The sequence below is a fragment of the Malania oleifera genome, chromosome 1 (genome assembly GCF_029873635.1).
Source record: "Malania oleifera isolate guangnan ecotype guangnan chromosome 1, ASM2987363v1, whole genome shotgun sequence".
Classification (NCBI taxonomy): domain Eukaryota; kingdom Viridiplantae; phylum Streptophyta; class Magnoliopsida; order Santalales; family Ximeniaceae; genus Malania; species Malania oleifera.
The window spans coordinates 124936418-124947035 of NC_080417.1; positions in this window are offsets into that span (position 1 = coordinate 124936418).

The window sequence follows — 10618 nt, forward strand, 5'->3', positions numbered from 1 at the left end:
TGTTATACCATTCCCGGATATCACATGCCTTAGAAAAACAACCTACCTCAGCCAAAATCCACATTTTTTGAATTTCGCGTACAACTTTCTTTCCCTTAATACCAGCAACCCCAGCCTCAGATGATGTTCATGCTCTTTAAAACTCTTCGAGTAGACCAGTATATCATCTATAAAAACTACAACAAACTGGTCTAGATACTAATAGAACACTCAATTCATCAGGTCCATAAACGTTGCTGGTTCATTCGTCAAACCAAACGGCATAACGAGAAACTCGTAATGCCCATAATGGGTCCTGAAAGCCGTCTTCGGAACGTCCCTCGCTTTAACTCTCACTTGGTGATAACCTGACCGGAGATCAATCTTGGAGTAGATAATAGTCCCTTGGAGCTGATCAAATAGATCATTAATTATAGGAAGAGGATATTTATTATTTACCGTCACTTTGTTTATTTCAGTGTAATCAATGCAAATCCTCATAGTCTCATCTTTCTTCTTCACAAATAAAATCGGTGCCCCCCAAGGCGACACGCTAGGCCTGATAAAACCTTTTTCTAACAGCTTCTGCAATTGATCTTTTAACTCTTTTAATTCTGCTGGAACCATTTTGTAAGGCGCTTTAGATATTGGTGTCGTCCCTGAAAGCAAATCAATTGCAAAATCTATCTCTCGATCAGGTGGTAAGTTAGGTAATTCTTCTGGAAAAACATATGAAAATTCTCTGACCATTGGAATATCAGCTTGTTTCAGTTCTTCCTTTGGCAATTCTTTTATGTAAGCAACATATCCCTAGCAACCACCCTGAAACAGCCTCCTCGCCTGAATAACTGACACCAACTGTGGCGAGGCGCGCACACGTGAACCCAAAAATCTGTATTCTGACTCACCTAAGGGTCTAAAAATTACTTCTCTCTGATAGCAATCTATGCTGGTGTGATTGGCTTCCAACCAATCTATACCCAATATTACATCAAATCCCCGCATATTTAATATCACAAGATCAGCTGGTAGTATTTTCCCTTAAAGGTCCACTAGAAAATTCCTAAGTAACTTCCTACACCTCACGATAGATCTAGTTGGCATAGCTACAACCAACTCAACATCTAATAACTGTGCTTCAATCCCAGCTAATTTAGCATACCCCAATGAGACAAAAGAATGGATGGCACCTGTGTCAAACGAAATAACAGCTTTATAGGAAAAAAGCAATAAAGATACCTGTAACAACATCTCCAACAGTATCAGCGTCTCCTAGAGTTAAAGCATACACCCTTGACAGTGTTATATTCCTCTATTGGTCTCCACGGGGTGCTTGATAACCACCCTAAAGTGGTCTATGAGCTGGCGTATGGATCGGCGATCCCCAACATGCTTGTGCCATATAACTAGGTTTCCCACAACGATAGCAAACATTTTCTCCCCTTTTACATTCATCTGAATGCCTTCGGCCACATTAAAGATAGGTAGGAAAAGTCTACCCACTTTGAAAACCGTCGTGCCTCATCATTTGTCCTTGACCTCCTCCATATCGGTCTCCTTTTCATGGGCCCTATTGGAACCCGCCTAGAAACCCTGAGGCGTGGGCCTCTTCCTTTGACTCTGAGCTGCGGTGCCTCTCTGTATGCCACTTTTGATGACTGCAGCTCTGTCCACAACCTCCATAAATATATGAGCCCGAAAACTGATAACCTGCTCAAACAAATTCTTCCTCAGGCCTTCCTCAAACATCCTTACCTTCTTCTCCTCGTCTGGTGCAAAATGTGGGGCAAATCGAGACAACTCTATGAAACGGGCTGCATATTGCTATACTGCCAACTGTTAATGAGTCAAGTGTAGAAATTTCACTGCCTTTGCTCTCCTAACGGTGGCGGGGAAGTACCGATCAAAAAACAACTCCCAGAAACGGCTCGACGTCACCGCCACCGGATCAGGCCTCTGTTCCTCAATCAACCTCGCTAATCCACCACCGTTTTGCCTCCCCAGTCAGCTTAAATGTTGCAAACAATACCTTTTGTTCGTTAGTACATGGGAGGACCGTCATTATATCCTCAAAATCCTGAATCCAATTCTCAGGCGCTAGAGGGTCTGCTCCTCCAGAAAATGACAGAGGTCTCATCCGCGTAAACTACTCGATTGTGCAACTACGCTCCCCTGAACTTCTGGCCATCTCAGCCATCACCTGTTGGGTGACGCTGCGCAGTACCGCATCAGAATCTCTACCCCCCAGACTGAAGGGCCTGCTCCATCACCCCCAGCATTCGTACCACTGCTCACTGAGTCCATCCTTTAATGACAATGAACATAATTTAAGGACCCAATCTCCCATACAAATATAATTTATTTCATCTAACTGAAATTTCATATTCACAACTAACTATCCTCCCTGATCTTGATTCAAAATTCAATCCTGCAACCTAGACACCCGACCCGACAATAGTTTACTATGATTTTTTGAAATCGTCACCCTAGGAAAGACATAGAAACCACTACGGAAATCCTATACCTAGACCATAGAACAAAACTTCAAATCATTTTCCTATATTCTTGTATTGTTTCCACTACACTTTAGAGTCTACAAAACCTAACAACTTAGGCTCTGATACCAAACTGTAACAACCTAAAAATTATACCATTTTCATTTTTTTTCTTCTTACCTATTTACTCTGATATCCTTGAATTATCTGCTATAACTTCCCAGGCTCCAAGTGAGCATTGAGGAAACCCTACTCATATTACATATCTAAGCAGTGGAAAACATAAAAACATACATCCATATTTACAACACTAGAATCCAGTTTTCCCCAACACATAATTACATAAATACACATCATCCCAGTATCATATACCCAATACTCCTAGTTATTTATTCAAAAATACAACCACGTATTAAAACTTACCCTACAAATAGGGTAGTGAACTCATCCTCTCGATCTACGAGCCTAATCTGCTCGCTTAACTGGATCACCTAATCAATATTAAATCACTGGGATGAGACAACACTCAGTAAGAGAAAATATGCTATTACTAGTGTGTGGCAACTAAGCTTACAAACATATTATACTGACAAATAACTGAAACTAAATTTAGCTGGCAAAACATCCCATATAGTTTAAAATACAACTAACATCTCTAAGTACGATTTATTCATAATTCTAGTACTATAGAATATCTACTGCTGTTTTGTAAATCTATATACATAAAAGTAATTGTGATAATACCCTAGAAAACTGTACATCATGATCTAACCTTTACCACTCCTTAGCCAGGCCCTGTCACAAACTCCGTCGCACGGTAGCTGGTAAACAGCACTCCACCAATCCTCATTCTAGCCCTGACACAAACTCCGTGGCACGGTAGCTAGTAAACTGATCTAAAATAGCAACGGTACCGTGCTCTGCTAATAACTGAAATTCATTAGGGTCTAATACTATACATATGTATTATCTTGCTGTTTCATCATGATTTCAAAATAACCATAATACTATAAATTTGATCTAAAATACTGAAATATCTAACTGAAATAACTGTTTTATCTGATTGAAATATCTAACTGATTAATCTGTAATATCTAACTGAATAATATGTAGTGTCTAAGTGTTATAGTTTTGGAAAATCATGGAATTCTATATTACTATAAAATATCTTCCTATAAAATATCAATCTATATATATCTATACTGTAATTTATAATTCCGTAAAATCTGATAATACATATTTCTGTGCATAAATTCTGATAAGTTATAGTATTTTGAAAAATTGTATAAACTATATACTGAACAAATATCTACTCAGGCTACATAACTAATAAAACACATTTTCTAAAATCTATGAAGCTATATAATCAATATTCTATACCTTGTTAAACAATTACCAAATTTTACTGATAATATTCTTGAATTTCCTAGCATAGCATATTTCCCTTACCTAATTAGCTGAGAGGCTCGCCTCCAATACTATTTTCACGCTCACGGCGCACTATCCTCAAAATCCTAAAATAACACATTTATACAAATTTCTCAGTAAATCGCTGAATTCCCCAAAAGATCATCTCACTCGTATTTCCTGAACCTGCCTATTCACAATTTCTTAAACTTTAATATACCTGGCTCCTAGAAAAATATCTGCCGAGGTCCTCAACCTATGCCTGCAAGGTCCTAAAAATACCCTAACCCTACAAATATAACACCCAAATTTTATTCCACAAAACACCAGTATATACCCTCACAACACAAAATTCGAACTCAGATAAAACTGGTAATATTGAAAATACCTAAAAATCCACTTACCCTAATTTTGGGATGGTTTCCAAACTTCCCAAATCGAATTTATGCTCCAGCTATGTTGTAGAGAATCTCCCCAGGATCACCGTGTTAACTTCTAATCATCGAACTGAGGAGAATCGGAGCCGAAAATCTAGAGAGAAGGAAAGAGGAGCTGAGCTAGAGAGAGAAGAAAACTGAAAAATTTGAGTTTCTCTGCTAAAATGTCATTTTTGGCTATTTATAGTCCTCTTGCCACGTGGCCTCGTCGACGAGCCACATCACCTCATCAATGAGTCCATAAGGGAGTTCGTCGAAGAACACCTAACCCTCGTCGATGAGTTTTAGGCCCTGAAAACAGCCCATTGGTAAACTCTCATCGACGAGACACGCGTCCACGTCGACGAGTCCAAGAAGACTGTTCATCGACAAACGCTCTACGTTCGTCGATGAGGCCCTGTTGCGTCCCTTTTTAAAAATTCCTTTTTCCTCTCATTTCTTTATTATTTAATACCCATAGTTATCTGGGTTACTACAAATGGTCCTAGGAATTTGAAGGAAAACTTAAGAGAATTGATCAACTGGAAAAGCTGGTAAAGAAGTTCACAGTCAACCCTTAATAGGGAAAATATCAGTTAGATCTTCTGATTCCCCCTTTATCAAGGAAATAATAGAAAAATTCCTCTACCTAATAAATTTAAGATGACCAACATAGAAGGATATAATGTAGAGACTAGGAAAAATAATAATAATAAAAATAATTAGAAAAAGGGGAATTTAGTTTAGTGCATGACCAAACCATCGACGATTTAAGGAGTCTCAGGAAAATCATTGACGATTTTGAGTTACCAAGGCCCAGTAAGGGTAAAATAGTAAGAAAAAGTTTGGTTAAAATCCAAAGCATTGACGGTTTCAGGAAAATCATCGATAGTTTTCCCTAGACCAGCAGCCTATAAAAGGCACTTAAGGTTATTTTTTTTAAAAAAATTTCATCTCTCCTCTCTTTCTCTCTAAGGGTTGCAAAACTCTCTCCCTTTCTCTTCAATTTCTCATCTATTTTAAGCCTGAATAGATGGATAAAAGCTATTTTGGGATCCCAGCGATGAATCTCAGCAGTGTAGCCAGACAGATTTGTTGTTTAGGCATCCTATGCACTGCTCCAAGAAAAAGGTAAGGGGAATAGTGTAGTAACCTGGAAAGAAAATAAAAAAATTAAATTAAATAAAAAAATTAAATTAATTAAATAATAATTATTCATTAAATAATATAATTATATTATATTATATTGTAAGTTATTATATATGTTTATATATACTTCCTGAAGGTTCCTTAATCGTCAAGAAATCAAATTTCCTGAGATTAAGAAATAAAGAGGCGCCCTCTCTCTCTCTCTCTCTCTCTCCTCAATTTTTTCGGCCAAACGTGTGCTGATTGAATAATGGAAAATACCCTTCGGTTCCAAATTCAACCACCAACATTTTAACCGGAGTAGATTTGTCGTAAGCACCACTCCTGGGATAAGGTAAGGGGAATAAATTATGTCAGGAAATTATATATTTAACCGATTAAATTGTAATATGAGATTACAAGAATTATATACATGTTTTTTCGAATATTCTGGCATATGGAAATTGGATTTTGAAGTATTATTATTATTATTATTATTATTATTATTATTATTATTATTATTATTATTATTATGAGTTAATTAAATTGGTGGTTGTGAGCCTAAGGATCTTATAATAATTGTTATTTTAAAGTTGAACCGATTGAATTAAAGTATTTAATTTCTAGATTATTGTAGTAGATTTTATGAATGATTTGACTGGTTAAAATTATTGATTTGATTTATTATACGTATTTTGTAAAGAATAAAAGTGAGTATGGTTGGTTATCTTTGTTTTTCCTTTAAAAACATATTTTGAGTTAAAGAAATGGTGGAGATAATTAAATCGATATTTTTGAAAAAACAGATATTGGGTATAAAATGACCTGTTTTCTAGTAGTTTATATAATTATAAAAAACACTAAAATCGTGTGGCATGAGAAATAATTTTATTGTTTTATTAAAGTTATGAGTTTTTAGTATGATACATTGATATACTGAAATGTGTGGGTATCATACTATTTTAGGAATTGTGGAAAAGAAAATAAAGTATAGAGTATTATCATTGTTAAATTGCAATGTATGGTTTAAGAACTCTGATGGACTATAGATCGCTATGTACCGTAGCTATAGTAATAAAGAGCTTAGTGCAACCACACGTCTTGGAGAGAGTGTTGATATTGAGTAGTTTAGTGGGCCAGTGAAGTGTAAAGTTCCCACTTGGAGTCTAGACCTGTTATGGGATGACCATTCGTACTAGCAGACATTCTGTGGAGACCCAAAAAATATAAAAATAAAAAGAAATAAGGAAGAAAACCGGCGATGATTTTGGTAATTTACCGCAGCTGGGTAACGGGTAAATGGTAATTTCTAGACTGATTAAATAGAAAACCGGCGACGATTTTCTTGGCAATGCAGGTTACAAAGAAATTCTACGAGCCTCATTTGAAGAAAATAAAATTTTCTTCTCCCTCTCTCACTAAACCCACAAACCCTCTTCCCCTTCTCTCTAAAATTCTACTCCATTTTAAGCCCGAATCGATGATTAGGAACTACCATAGGGTTCCTAGAAAGATTATCTACAACGTAGGTGGAGCAGAATTTTGGATTGGGAAGTTTAGGCACCAATCTATAATTAAGGTAGGGATGTAATTTGAGTGTTTATGGGTTGTTTATCTGAATTATTGGATGTATAGGCCTAGAAATGTGAATATGAATATAGTTTTGGGGTTGAACTAAGGAATTGAAATTTTGTGAAATATAGGGTTATGGTGCAAAAGCTGCAGGCATGAGTTAGAGTTTTGGCGGGTATTTTCCAAAAAAATAAGGTAAAAATGATAGTATTTGTCTGGTTGATATTCAGTAGATAAACTAGGAATATGCGAGTTCAGGAAAAATGTGAATACAATAATTCAAGGAAATTCAATTGATTGACTGGGGAAATACATGTGTATAATTTCAGGGCGTTGAAATTACAAACGCCGAAAGCGTGGAACAGGAAAATAATAAACAGTTCTCAGATAGTCAGGTAAGGGAAATATGTTATACCGGCTAAATGAGAAGATATACCAGTAAAGCATAGTATTTGATTATGAGTTACAGAGTATGATTTTTGAACAAATCAGAGCATGTAAATTATACAGTTTTACAAATTATATTCAATGAGTTTTATGTAATTGTGTGACATAAGAAATACTAGAGTATTACAGAAGTTTATACAGATTTACAGAATTATCATTATATAGTTTTTATAGAATTACGATATACACATTATACAGTTTTATTTACAGAACTATGGCTATACAGTATTTTACAAAATTATAGTTTACACGTTTATACAGAATTATGACATATAGTTTGCACAGTACCATGAAATTCAGATTACAGGATCATGAATATACAGTATTTTATAGAATTATGAATATACAGTGTTTTATAGAGTCATGATTATATAGAGTATTACAGAACCATGATTATACAGAGTTTTACAAAACCATGATATACAGAGCATAGAACCATGACATACAGAATTACAGATGATACAAATATATAGTTATTATAGCATCATGGTTAATATAGTTGATACAAAATCATGGTAAAACAGATAGATATTATATAGAAATAGTATTATATAGTATCAGACCCTGATGGAACAGAGCAATTTATAGAGCATGGTACCGTAGCTATACAGTATAGATAGTGTAACTATACGTCTCAAATAGAGTATGGTATTGGAAGTTGATTGTGCCACAAGTAGGGTAGAGGGCTTCGTGGCATCTGGACCAGGTGGAGCAGGTCTTTCGTGCTACATACATATACATAAAATACAATTAGACTAACACTGGTAGGCCAAGAAGTGTTTAGTCCCGCTTACGGGCTGCCCAATCCTGTCATGAGGGGTTAAATCATGACATACAACCATCTAGGAAAGTTTTTAGAACTATATACATATACAATATACATAGAAAACAAAGATTATATATTATAGATGGAAGTATGTTTGAATAATTAACTCAGAATTACTGTATTTTAAATGACATAGATGTGGGTTATAGTACAAATACTTTTACATGATATCTCATTTATAGTTTTAATAAAAGATTATGTTTTGCATATAAACTCATATGCCACACATTGGTATAACATATTTCTCCTTATTGAGAGGTGCCTCACCCCTAACATTATAAACATTTTAGGTAACCTAGAGAGACGTGAGACGTGCAGGGCTGGCTCAGAGATAGAGGAGACGACTGAGTCGACATAGTTCTGGTGTAATGACCCAGTCCTTCAAATAGACCCCGATTGCTATCATGCTTACTGAAAAATCCGTACTTGATAACATACATCAACCACCCGCCCTACACAGGGACATATGGGTGCATCATACATATAATTGTAATGTAAATGTTGCGAAAAAACATAAACATCCATAGGGATTCTATTAGACATATGCCAGAGTTTACTATTGTATCCTCAAATACATTTATCCAGACTTAGAACATAACTTGTTATTACAACCTCTAAAAAGGTACTCAAACTAAGTTTAACACACAAAAAAAACACTTACGTAAGCTAAACCAAAAACAACCTCCCAAGTCCTTCTAGCAACTAGGATCGACATCCTAATGGACCTAAAAACAAAGGTTGGATAATGGGGTGAGACACTTCTCAATAAGGAAGAAGATATTACAACAATATGTGACCACGTATGTATATTTCAGTTAAAACTGATACATATAAAGCATTTTTACAATACTGTAACATATGAGATTCATTTGCATATTTTAGTATTTAAATCATGCATATGAATATTAGAACAATGACCAACTTGGTATGACAAGTTTTGACTATTTACCCTGTGGCTCAGGTTGTGCACTGATAACTCTGACATGCCCTGTTCGTGCAAACATTGTCAAGCATCTATTATATAGTCCAATTTTCCCACTTGGTCCATTATTTCACCAGTGGTCCCAATCCTCATGCAAGCCGACTATTTACGTACTCACACTGATTCACATGTGCGATTGCATTGTACTTTACTAGCAACAGAATTGTGCCTTTAGTAACCGGAGTATCTTTCAACCCCTATAATTTGAAGTATATTTCAACTACTTTAAACTGAAATATCTTTCAACTCCTTTGGTAGCAAGTTGTGGTTCCATTTATCATTTATACAGTTCACAATAAAACATAGTAATCTGTGCATTTCCAGTATTTTCACAAACTCATACAATCATATCACAGTATAAACCGGCACATATCCTCTCGGTTAAACCCTTTTTCGCATATATAGCTCAGTATACAACTCGCACCTGTTTTTCACATTTTCCATGTAGCAAAGTAGAACTCCAATTTCCATAGTTCATACAGGAACTATAAAAGATTCTCACGTTCCATTTCAACACAAATGTCACACTCATTTGATCAAAAGTCCGCTACATAGTGTATAATTCAATAAACATCATTTAAATGAGAAATAATGGATTCAAGCATCTCCTACAATAATATTAATGCAAATAAAGATATTTTTTAAAGTTTGGAGATCATATGCCAAAATCCGTATTTTTACCAAAACCGTAAAAATGGCAAAATTGACATTTTTACCCGGTGGAATTTAGTAAATAAGCAATCGTATCATATCAATATAAACGAACTTTTTAGCGGTTTAGTTTTACAAAAAGAATTGTTGTAAACAAATTCCCCTTACCTTATACCTTGAAAATAGAAACAAGTACGGAATGGTCCAAAACAACGACTCGGGATCCTTGAATCCTAAAAACCACAGAACATTACTTCTCTATAATCTCAGCTACTATACAACTACCTAATCGAAATCAAAATCAAATCCTTACTTCGATTTTTGGGAAAACCTAAAAATCTTCAAAACGACGATTTGATCAGTTATATTTGTAGAGTTTCCTCTTCTGATCCCCGTAGGAACCTTTGATTGTCGAAATAGTCGACGAACGACGAAGGATCGTAGAGAGAGGATCGTAGAGAGAGATAGAGAGAGGGAACTCGCTGGTTCTAGAGAGAGAGAGAGAGAGAGAGAGCTTTTGGGTTATCTTAGCCCTTAAGCAACTAAAAAGGATATTTATAGCCTTTGACCAAGTCAAATTCGTCGACGAGGTGGCACCTTCGCTGACGAGCCCACCACTAGCTTCATGGACGAAGCCATACCTTCGTCGAAAAACCCCATCCAGACTTTTCTTTGGCTTGATCGGTATTCCTTCGTCAACGATGCTCTAAATTTC